Source organism: Zootoca vivipara, chromosome Z, assembly GCF_963506605.1.
Source record: "Zootoca vivipara chromosome Z, rZooViv1.1, whole genome shotgun sequence".
In the NCBI taxonomy this organism is placed as follows: Eukaryota; Metazoa; Chordata; class Lepidosauria; order Squamata; family Lacertidae; genus Zootoca; species Zootoca vivipara.
The window spans coordinates 12761566-12773654 of NC_083294.1; the positions used below are offsets into that span (position 1 = coordinate 12761566).

Sequence of the window (12089 nt, forward strand, 5' to 3'; positions counted from 1 at the left end):
CTAAAGACAAGGGAAGAAGCTTCAACATACAGGAAACTGGCCCACCCTTAACCTCTGTTGCTTGGGTGGAGCTGTCCCAAGTCCCAAGACTCTGTTGGGAATGAGCAGATTAGGAAAGCAGCCAGGATTCAGTGAAAGAAGGCGGAGGTGGTGGGCAGGCATGGGCTGAATCCAGACAGGACAGGCCAGCCAGATTGATGGAGAAACTTGTTCTTGATCTGCAGGTCACCCTCCCAAGCAGCTTGGCCCTCAGGAAGCAGAGGCAGCCAGCAGCCACTTTTGACTTCACTGACATTTCAATGGCTGGGCTGAACCACACAGCTCATAACGGAGGGCAATAGCAGCATCTGAAGGCTGGAGAAGGGAGGGCCCTCTCTCCTTCCTCTGCTGGCCAGGGGAATGCTCCATGACTCACAGATGTCATTACCTTCCATGTCTCCTATAGGGGCTGATGGAGAAAGCAAAAAAAAAAAAAATAAATAAATTGAAGGGGGATAAGTTTCATTTGGAATCCTAGCCACCTACCCTAAGCAACAGCAGTCAAGGTGTTCCAAGCTGCAGGGTTATCACAGGGGGAGTTCTTCTGTCACTCAAAGGGTTGGTCCATCTATCACAGTATTGTCCACACTGACTGGCAGCAGCTCTCTTGGGTTTCAGGCAGGGGGTCTCTCCCAGCTCTACCTAGAGATGCTGGAGTTTTATTAAACCTACTGACCTATGGTCAGGGATGATGGGAGGTATAGTCTAGCAATCTTGGGATGGCCACAGGTGAACCATCCTTGGGCTTATACTATTTTATTTTTTTAACATATGTAAATTCACACCTCTTATTCAATCTACCAATCTCTTTGTTATGGTCCATCTGGCTCTGGATTATCAACACTGGCAGGCAGCAGCTCTCCAGCCTTTCAAGAGGTGAGCATTCTCAGCCCTACCTGTGGATGCTGGCAGGGATTAAACCTGGGACCTTCTGCATGCAAAACAAATCCTCTACCAGTGGCACTTCCTCAAAAGGGTGAATTAACTGGTGGCAGGCCAACAGCACAGCAGTCCTGAGCATGGGGCCAGAAGGGTATCAGGTGGGAATGTAATCTGTATAGCCCCCCCAACAACAACTCCCAATAGAAAAAGTCAGAGCTGACAGAAGGCTAGCTGCACCAACAAGCTAAAACCCCAAAGGAGCACAGGAAGCTGCCTTATGACAGATTATGTGACTTACGTTTGTCCAGGTTCAATTTACAAAGCAGTATTTTGGCTTGCCTGGAAGCCCCCCTCCACCAGCATGCAGAAACCCATCTCTTGCTTGCGGGCAAGCCCAGCAGATGTTGCGGGAGGGGCACAAAGGACCACCAAGGCTGCTACTGGATTATACTGAAATCCTAGTGTGAAAAGGCTATAACAACAAATAGCTTGGGCACTTAAGGTCTGAAGCACCTTCAGTGGTTGGATTTCCAGGCTGGAAAGCCACATCCAAAAAGAACAAAAGGCTCTGACCCTTCCCATCCCCCACAAGGCACCAGCCTCAAGCTGGAGGAACAGTGAAAGGGAGTAAAACATTGATATTGTCCCTATTTTCTTGTTTGACCTGCCTGTCACTTCCCTTAGGAAGGTTCAGCATCCCGTCCCCCATCCCCCCCCCATTCTTGGGGGAAAGGAAAATGAACTTCAGAATTTAGGCTTGGATTTCAAGGCATGCGACTTGTCTGGCTGGAATACAGGTTTCTAAAAAGAACCCCATGTTGCCAGGGGCTGTTTACCCATTGCCAAGGCAACAGGGGTGATGTCATTGCCTCTCACCAGTAAGGCACACAATTATGGCAAGGGCTGTGGAGGACACCAGTGCTAACAACAAGGGTTCAAGAGCTCAGATGTAAGGCACTCCACAGAGAGTTTTATAAATAAAATAAAATAAAATAAAATAAAGCAAGCACCTTCCAATACTAAGTACCGACTTAAATGGAGTCAGAATAAAAGCACTGAGAACAAGAGAGCTGGTGCTGCCATGCTCAGGGAAATGCTGAGATTTGAAGCAGTACAGAATATATATAAATAAATGCCTAAATGGGGGGGGGGTCTTATTATTATTATTTTATTATCTTATTTAATTTGGTTCACAGAACAAAATCAAACCACAAAACAAAATCAACAACCCAATACCCCCCCCCGAAAAAACCCCACCACATTTTAAAAGGGCATAGGTTCCAATGCCAAGTTCCAATGAGAATTGAGCAGGCTCAGCAGCCACAGAATGGAATGGACTGGAAATGCAAAATTAGGGTGGGAATGGGCTGGAATAGCCCGGAGAAGAGGTTTCCCAAAATTATGAGTTCACTGGCCCCTTGATAAAGTTGCTATTGTCCACAACTCAAATTATTAGAAGCATAAATCGAATAAAGTAAAAATAAATAAATCAATATATCACCTACACTTGTTTATTACCAATCACGTACTAGGATTTATAATCTGTAAAGAGAAAATAAATAAGCAAAACAAGTAGGGGAAAATGATACCCTACATGTAATATTCTCTGATGAGACGGGTGCACCTGGGTGGGCTTTAGCCACTAGCAAGTTGTGAATTCTGGGCTATAGGCTTGAAATGGTTTAAAAAGTGAAACTTTGAAAATGGCTACAATTCTTGTTTGAAGTAAGAGGAAGAACAAGCAAGTAGTAGGGCCTCTGTGTGGAGAAGATGGAGAAATGCTAATGGGTGACAGAGAGAAGGCAGAACTGTTCAACACCTACTTTGCCTCTTGTCTTCACCCAATAGGAACACAATGCCCTACCTGATGATAACGTAATAAATGATGTGAGGCAGGAGCTGCAGCCCAAGATAGGAAAAGAGGTGATAAGGGAACACCTAGCTAATTTAATTTAAGCTACCAACATGAGTTTGACCAAACTGCGGGAGGCAGTGGAAGACAGGAGTGCCTGGCGTGTTCTGGTCCATGGGGTCACAAAGAGTCGGACACGAATGAACAAATAATTTTAAGGAGTTTCCCCCTAGCCATTCTGGAAACACATTTTAAGGGTCACAATTCCCAAATTTTATTCCAATCCTTGGGAAGAATTCGTGTGCCAATAGCTGATTCGCATATCTGTTGTTGTTGTTGTTGTTGTTGTTGTTGTTGTTGTTGTTGTTGTTGTTAAATTGTTTATTCATTTTCAAAACAATCTTCCAATTAATGACAAATTAAATAAAATCAGTCCAAATTACAATAACAACAACACCACCTATTATATATTCCAATTATATTTTTTTTGGGGGGGGGACTTCACATGTTCCAGATTTCTGGAGATAATCATCCTCATTTATGTCTCTGCATTTTCGGCTATTTTTCAAATTCAAAACTAATATTATCCATCCTTATTCTCAGTCTGATCAGTCGTCGTTTCTGTGGCTCACATCTTCTGTAGCAAAATTTTTATATTGTTAACACACAGGAGGCGCCCCCCCGCCCCCAATCTTATTCTCCGTCCAATTATGTTGGTGTTCAGTCCTCTTATCTCTCCTTTGTTCGTTAAGTTCTCATTAAAGGCACCGGGCTTCATTCCAAAAATAGAGTTTATAAATGGCAAGTCAACAAGTTCTCTCTGCTGTCTCTTAATGAGCTGGTGTCCGTATATGTCTGTATATAATGCTGTATTGTGGAGCATGCTTCCCGGCTGTATATTATATGAGAATTATTTAAATTCCTCCAAGAACGAAAGGACCGCCCCCCAGCTCCTCCGGGCCCTAGAAGAGCTGGCAGGGATCCAGCGATCTCCATCCTTCTGTCCACAATTTCTGTCCACAATAATGTATAAAAATAATCCATATAAGCAGATGTATTTTAGAACAAAGTACACCCCAAGTCCAAAGGAGCTCTTTTCCATAAGAATTCCATTTTTGTGTGTGTGGTAACTGCGCAATAATGATTGCCATTTTGTTTCCATTTTCAGCCCAAGCTGCCATATCTGATCTTGTTCTGCCAGCTCTAATTCGCATTAGAGTTCTCCGTTGATGGCTGTGCATTATACATTCAATTAAAATTTTCGCTTCTTGTTTTTCGTTTAAGTAATTAAATTCTTTCTGGCTGAGCTTCACCAAATCATGATGTAATATAGCAAGTATGGAAAGATAGCGGTTGCTCACCTCCTTAATCCACGTTTCAAGATGAGAGTCCATTTAAAGTCTGAAATTCAGCATCCAACGACTGTATAATTTGGCAGTTATTTTTCTTTTTTCTCCTCCATCTGGAATATGCCTGGTTTTTTTTTAATCCAAATCTTATTATTTTATAAAACAGGTGTCTCCTCCATGTAGGAGTGGCTCTGGAGAGTGCCAGCTGTGCTGTGCTCTTAGACCCAGCGTCCCTGCCGCTCGCACCTTGATGTGAATCGACAGATCACAGACGATCTGCGGGTCTGTGAGACATTCCTTCCCCACCCTGGGGACTAATTAGTCCTGCCAGGACTAATTACCCCCATATCAACCCTGAATTACTGGCACAGCTGGGGTCCGCTCATGTGGGAGGCAGCCACTTACCACAGAAGGAAACCGGAAGTGGTTCACATATCTTTTTAAGGGGTTCTACATATCCGTAAGTTGCATTAAGCAGTATGGAACACAATTTAGAAACTACCCCAGGCCCTTTTTTTACTCCCTTTCAACTCTTATGTCCTTATTCATCCCCTGCACAGCCCCATGGTGGGAGGGTCAAAACCAATCACTATGGGAAATTGGCTAGCTGGCTCCCTGAACAAGAACAAACCACCTAGAATGTGAAGTTGACACTGCAACATTTTGTTGCAGATATTACTACTGTAGTCCATTCCTCATCCAAAATGGGAACTGGAAGTAAACATTCTAGTTCATGTTAAAAACATGTGGATTGATCTGTGTCACCAAATGCTCTGCATTCCCTGTTTTGGAAAATCTCTTCAGGACTTGAGCAGGAAGCGTTCTGTAGTTGTTTTCACACTCTCAAGCAGAGCAGGGATAAACCATCATCACTGACTATTGCTCATGCTGTTTGGCATGATGGGAGTCAAGAGTCCAACAACATCTGGAGCGCACCAGGTTGGCGAAGGCTAATGCTCTAAATCAGTGGCTCCCAATTAAGCTGCCTGTGTAACCCACACAGGGGATCCGTAGCACTAACCCACCAACTGTCTAGGACAGTTGAGAGCCATGCTCTTCTCACATGAACATGGCACCCAAAACCACGTGAGATCACAGCCAGATGCACATCTTACCCAAGATTGTGGCGACCCAAAACACATGTTTGTTGGCACTGTGCTCTTTCATGTGTCATGTGACTCGCATGGATGCATGGTCCTGAAAACATGTGTCCCAGTTTTGTGCTGGGACATATTGGGGGTTATGGTGGCACCATTCACATAACATAAACTACCATAGAGATATCAACATTTTCAAAAGTAGGGAGTCAATGGTTTGGCTTTTGAAAAACAGGGAGTCCATAATACTTATCTAATTGGGGACCACTCCTCTAAATCATAGATCTAAACCAATACAACACACATTTTGCAGCAGACAAGTCCCCTGTATCAGGATGAAGGACTACCTAGTCTAGCATCCTGTTTTCTTACAGCGACTGACCAGATGCTTCCTAGAATCCCACAAGCAAGGACTGAAAATAGCAGCTTTCTTCCATCCCTTCCAAATACTGCCTGCATCTTCAGTAGGTGGCATACAAGGTACACTGCTTCTGAACTTGGAGACTCTATTCAGACATCACAGATAAGAACTACTGACAGACTCTTCCTCCTCCAGTACTTTGCCTCATTCCTCTTTAGATATTTGCCATGGAAAACAATGACAACACAACCATTTTTAGTCAAAATGTCTAACACCAACCCATCTGAGGGTGGTGTTCAATGCTATGTGAAAAGCAAGAGTCACTGTAAAACTAAGTAAATGCTGATTTGGGCAACTTAAAGTTATACTTGGGACATAAGGTGGGTACATCACCCCTCCTTGTGCCCCAAGGGAGCAAGGGACAAGACAGAAGCAATCAGATTGGGAAACTCCCAAAACAAAACAAAAACCCCAGGTTTTGGTGACACCAGAAGCCACCTGCACTTCTAGATCCAATCCTATAGACTTGCCTCTCAAAAACCTTCATCTTCCCAGCCCTCACTCCCAGACTGCAACTGTTAAAATTTGTGTTGAGAGGGCCAGGGAGATAGGCTTTTCCACAAGGGCCCTTTCATATCTGGGTGTCTAAGAATCACCCATCTCTCCATCTTGTCTATTGAGCTTCCAGAACAAGTCAGCTCCAAGTGGGGCATTTAGACTCCAAGTCAAAGATGGGGGGCAACTCCAGCTTTCCAGATGTTGTTGGACTCCAGCTCCCATCATCCCCAGTCACCATGGCCAATAGTGAGGGAGGATGCGAACTGTAGTCCAACAACATCTGTAGCCCAACAGCCCCATCCCTACTCTCTAAGATGGGAAATAAAGCTGCTGTCAGCTAGATTTCCACAGCCATTTTTTAAATAAAAAAAATGTGTGTAACAAGGGAACCAAGGATAGGTCAAGTGGCCTCAGGGACACTTGCATTCCAAGATAGGGCAAAGTTAAGGAGTGATTGCAGACAGACGACGGGACCATCAAATGACCACAGACAATAAAATTGTGCAATGATTGACTAGAATTTGGGGGTCATCCAACAACAACTGATTGGCAGTAGATTTGGTAGGGCCAAAGATAACAGGGGAAAGGTTGATAGGACTGGACACCTTTAGCTTGGAAGAAAAGAATTGGGTGGGGAAGGCAAGATAATTGTCTTCAAATCTCTGTAAGGTTGTCACATAGAAGACAACAAAAGTGTGTTGTCTGCTGTGGTGAAGAGCCCACACTAGATCTAGTGAGCTTCAGTTTCAAGAGGGGAGATTTTCAGTTGAACATTAGGTGACATTTCCTGAAGGTCACAGCTATTCAATAATGGAGCTAGCTATGGGTGGGGGTACATCCTCTGGCTGGAGGTCTTCCAGCAGAAGCTGGACAATTGTCTATTTGCTGGGCGGGGCTCCTAGTTGTGGATTTCCTGCTTCAAATAGGAGACTGCCCTGGATGGTGCACTAGGATTACCCTCCAGCTCAATGATTCTATGAGTTATTGACAAAACACATAGCTAAATTGATATAATCTGGTGCCCCTTAATGCTAACTGTTGGGGACAAGCAGCAGAAAGAAAGGGCTATCGCCTTTGCACCCTGTTTGTAGGTTCCCCAGGAGGTACCAGGCAACTAAGGAAAGCAGAATGGACCTTTGAGTAAGGTTACCAGATTTTTTTCAATGAATCCGGGGACACTACAAACAAACAAACAAACAAACAAATACTACACATTTGGGATGTTGATGCTACAGTGACCTCAACTGCCACGTTTCCCCTTCCTCCAAGGCTTCTATCTCCTTTCTCCATGAGCCTGGGCAGCCCCTGAGTTGTTGGTTCTTCGGTGGTGGTGGTGGTTGGGGGAAGCGGTGCACGGTGAGTCATACATCACTAGCCAGGATCCTGTGATCTCAAAGTTTCACATTAAAGTATTCTTGCTGCATTTCTGCAAGATGTACTGCTCAGCAGCGGGGGCAGGGGTGATTCTGCCCTTACTCTGTATCAGGTGTGATTGGAGCACTTAATCACTCCTGACATAGAAAGAGTAGAATAAACTAAGCCTTGAGGAGGCTGTCTGATGCAACTCTGTACTGTGCTGCACCTCCTTCCAGTTAGTGACTTGTGCAGAAATCAGGGGTTGTGTTTCTGTTTGTGCAGATGCAAGATTGAAGCAGTTCTCCAATTCCCTCATTCCCTCCCTCCCTCCCCCTCCCCCCCCTCTCTGGATCATGGCCCCAATCCTGTGATCCTGACCATCAAATCAGTAGCTCAGTACTACCGGTAATTTTAGCTAGCTATAAACTAAGAGATGCATTCTTTGGGAACTGAACTGTCTAGTTAAAGGCAGAAAAAGGAGATGGTGCCCCAAAATGAAGGGAATGACAGCCAACAGGGCATCTGGGGAGTGGTAATAATAACCCCACAGCCCAGCCTTAGCATCACAGCACATGAAATGTCAGAGGCCAAGGGACACCATCATATTCGGAGAGTGTTCTCATTAAGGTTCAGCCTAGCAATCCATTAGAGTTTAGATGCAGTGGTCATCTTTTAAAAGCACTAAAAATGCAACAAACAAACCCCAAACAGCTAGTTTACATCTTTATTTCTACAGTTTTCAAGCAAGTCTGATTCAAGGTCAGAAACACAAGTGCAGAAAAATGTCCCTTCTATACTATTATGGACATTCCCTACAGCTCCATGCTTTGTTTTTATTTACAAGTAGCCAACATAAATAAAACTTTTCACAACTAGCTGACACGGAGTTCCATTTGTACAGTTTAGCTTTCCTTTAGTGAGTGAAGGGAGAGCAAGACTCACAGACAGATATATATTGTGGGAGGAAGGGGCCAGTCAGCCAATCGGTTACAAAAGCAGAGGAAAAGGACGGAGAACCTCTAGCCCACTGCCTCACAAACTGTGCTACATGGACCACCAATAGTCTGTGGCAGTGCTTTTTTTCTGGGGAGATGCAGGGGGAATCATACCCCTAAACATTTTGTGAATATAAGTTTGGCGTTATTGAGGGACAGTATTTCAATATGAGTAAGAAAATGAGAGAACTCTTAAACATGTGGGTTTTTTTAAAGCACTGGTCAGTGCCAGGCAGCACGGACAATGGCCAGATGGGTCATGGGTGTTGTAGTCCAGCAGCATCTGGAGAAACACAGCTTCCCCATCCCTGCCACAGGACAACGTTAAGAACTCCAGCAAAAAATAAATAAAAAGGAGGTATCTATCACCAAAGCAGCAGCATTAAAGCTACAATGGGTTTTTAAAAACAACCATATTTTTTAAAATAAATGCTTCACCAGCTTACATACTGGAATACCATTTTTTCTTTTTAAAAGACACTAAGCCCACTCAACAGTTGCCCACAGAATCAGACCAACAACAGCTGCCTTAAATAGAACACAGGCACCCATCCCCTTGAAGAGCTTAGTGTCACCCACAGGCCAAAAGTTCTTCCCTGCCTCCCCTCCAAGCCTGGAGCTCTGCTGTTTGCTTGCATTATCCAATCACTGCTTCTTAGGTTGTCCAAGTGTTAAATCATCAAACTGAGGGCACTTGAGTAGAGGCTTCCAAGGACTGCCCACCGCATCCCCTGGAAAGCAATTTTCATTAGGAACCCAATTACCCACAAGGCGCAATAAAAACATTTAAGGTCCCTGATCTCATAACTCTTCGGTAAACCAGTCAATGCTCACAGGCTTCCAATGGAGGGGTGGGGGTGGGGTGAGAGAAGGAACCACTTGAGCAAATGCTAGAAAAGGAGGAAACCTGTAAAATAATTTGCTGCTAAAAGCCTTCCACCAGTACCCACCACCACCACCCTCCCAATAGAAGAATTCTAACTGGGAGAGTGTATTGTTGCTGGTATTGGTTTGTAGCCAATGTTAGCTCTAATCAGGCCCCTGTATATTTAAAGCTAATTTAAAGCCCTTGACTACCCCTAAATAATCCTAGGAGCTGTCACTTATTAAGGGGTGGTCTGAATAGTAGCTCTCAGAGGGGTCAAACACAGTTCCCAGGATCCTTTGGGGAAAGTCACATACTTCAAATGTATGATGTGTTCTCAGTCTTAGAAGCAAGAAACCACAAGTGGGATGGGTTGACAGTCTGTGGAGAAGGACATGAGAAGAGCCTGTTGGAGAAGGCAAATTGCCCATCTGTTCTCACAATGGCCAGTCAGATGCCTGAATGTGAATCCCACAAGCAGGACCCGAGCCACAAGCGTCCTCTCCGAGGCTGCAGTTTCCAACAGCTGGTATTTAGAAGCACTGCTGCCTCTGACTGCAGAGGCAGAATTTGCCACCGTGGCTAGTAGCCACTGATAGCCTTATCCTCCATAGATAGTCCCCATCAGGTTCATTCTTCTGAACTATGGAAATCTGTCCAAAATCTAAGCATGGTTTTAAAAGTCCTGCATTCCCTTTGTTTGTAAATGTCTAACCCGGGCGCAAGGAGAAAGGTCTCCTTCCCCCATCTCTCTCTGATAAGGTCCTTTTAAATCAGATCAAAATGTGTAGCCTGAGGGAGATGGTGCCTTGTCACTTTAGCCAGCTCTCTTTCTGCCTCCCTAATTAACAGGGAGTGGACAACAGCTGTCTGCAGCCTGGAGGCTTGGAAGCTCTCAGCACAAGAGGCCAAGCCTGCTATGCGCTATGTGCAGGACCAACCACACATTGGCGGAGTTGCTGATGCATGTAACAGTTTTGGCTGCAGCAACGGAGTTGACATCCAAGAGGAAACTGGGCGGCTGAAATCATGGAACCAGTATATACCCCAATGACCAAACCTGAAAGCCTTGCGGCAAGAGAAAGATGTCACAGCAGATGTGGCTGGCTAACTACTGAAGGGAGACTAAAGTGTTGGGGAAGATTAAGGCTGGTCTTACCATACAACATACAAGAAACAGAATAATGATAGGCACAGAGAATGAGATCCCGCTAGAGTCTCAACCTGGTAATCTCCAAACGTTTTCATCTACAACTTCCCTAAGACCCAACCAGCACAGCTGAGGGTCATGGAATGATGGAAGTTGCAATCCGACAACAGTAAGAGAAAACTAGGTTAGGGGACACTAGAGATGTGGGAAGAGGTCATAGTTTGGTGATAAGAGCACCGGCTTTGCATGCATAAGGTCCCAGGTTCAATCCCCAATGGCATCTCCAGCCAGGAATGGGAATATGCCCTGCCTGAAACCCTGGAGTACTGCTGCCACTCAGTGTAGACAATGCTAAGCTAGGTGGATCAAGGATCTGAGTTGGTATAAGGCAGCTTTCTAAGTGAGTGCTGACTGGGTGCTAAGATTTGAAGTTAGGCAGCCTGGACTCGCCTGACTGTTCCCTGGTCGGCTGCAGAGGATTTGTTACTTAAAGGCAACCATGCAGGTGAGGATTTACCAGCCTGAATGAGCACCACAGGAGCAGTCCAGGCATTTCTTACAGCTGTGATTCACCTAGAGCTCCAGGCAGTATCTTAGTATGTTCTCTGGCTGGGCTTGCTCATTCAAAGAAGAAGAAAACCATCCTGCTGTGAGAGTGTTTGAGTGGGAGACATAGACAGACAAAGAGAAAAGTATATCTTCTCAGGCAAAGATTAGTGGAATATTATGCAGCACAACATTCATTTGTCAACTTATAAGAAAATTATGCACTTGATCTCCATTCAAGGCAGGAGTTTTCTGCTGAGGTAGCCACCCAAATAGCAATGCTGTCTATCTGGAATGGACCTTGAAAGCAGAGAATGACAGGAAGCCTATCAAGCGTGTCTGTCTATCTCAGGGGTCCCCAGACTACGGTCCGTGGGCCAGATGCGGCCCAATTGGCCTCCCAATCCGGCCCGCAACGACCCCGCCGCCGCCGCCCGCTCTTGTGGCGCGCTGCGCGGCGACGCCATTCCAGATCTGAAAAAAATCGCCGAAAATCGTTTCTGCGCATGCGTATGGGCCTCTCCCGACCCAGAAGAGGTCATTTCCGGTGCACTTCTGGGTCGGGGGAGGTGCACTTCCGGGTCGGGGGGGGCCCATACGCATGCGCACAAACAATTTTCGGCGATTTTTTTGGCCTGGAAGCGCGCCACCACGCCAGTAAATGGGTGTGCGCATGCGCACTGGCGCGCACTCCCCCACCCTCCGGCCCGTCGCGCGATCGGCACGGCGGACACCGGCCCAAAGGCAGGTAAGTCTGGGGACCCCTGGTCTATCTCCTAACAGGAAGGGATCAGTTGATCTTGGAACTGGTGCAGAGCAAGATAACAGGGAGCTGCTTTATACCAAGTCAGTCCATTGGGTCCATCTAGCTCCATAATGTCTACACTGTCTGGCAGCAGCTCTCCAGGGTTTCAGGAAGGGCACATTCCTAGCCCTACCTGGAGATGTTGTTGGGGATTGAACCTGGGACGTTCTGCATGAAAGGCAGATGATCTACCACTAAGTTGCAGACCTTCCCCTAGATGGAGTGGGTGATTCA

General features: G+C 45.6%; 1 protein-coding gene across 11 annotated transcripts in view; it reads right to left on the bottom strand.

Annotated features, from left to right (window-relative positions):
* Window positions 1–12089, bottom strand: part of RAPGEF1 (Rap guanine nucleotide exchange factor 1) — a 104689-nt gene that overhangs the window by 64957 nt on the left and 27643 nt on the right. The window contains exon 1 of one of the 11 annotated variants that reach the window (XM_060270339.1): window positions 1220–7796. The exons of the other annotated variants lie outside the window; for them this stretch is intronic. The gene's annotated coding sequence lies outside the window, so the exon portion shown is untranslated. Of the gene's footprint in view, window positions 1–1219; window positions 7797–12089 lie in introns of those variants that run through there. 11 annotated transcript variants of the gene reach the window in all.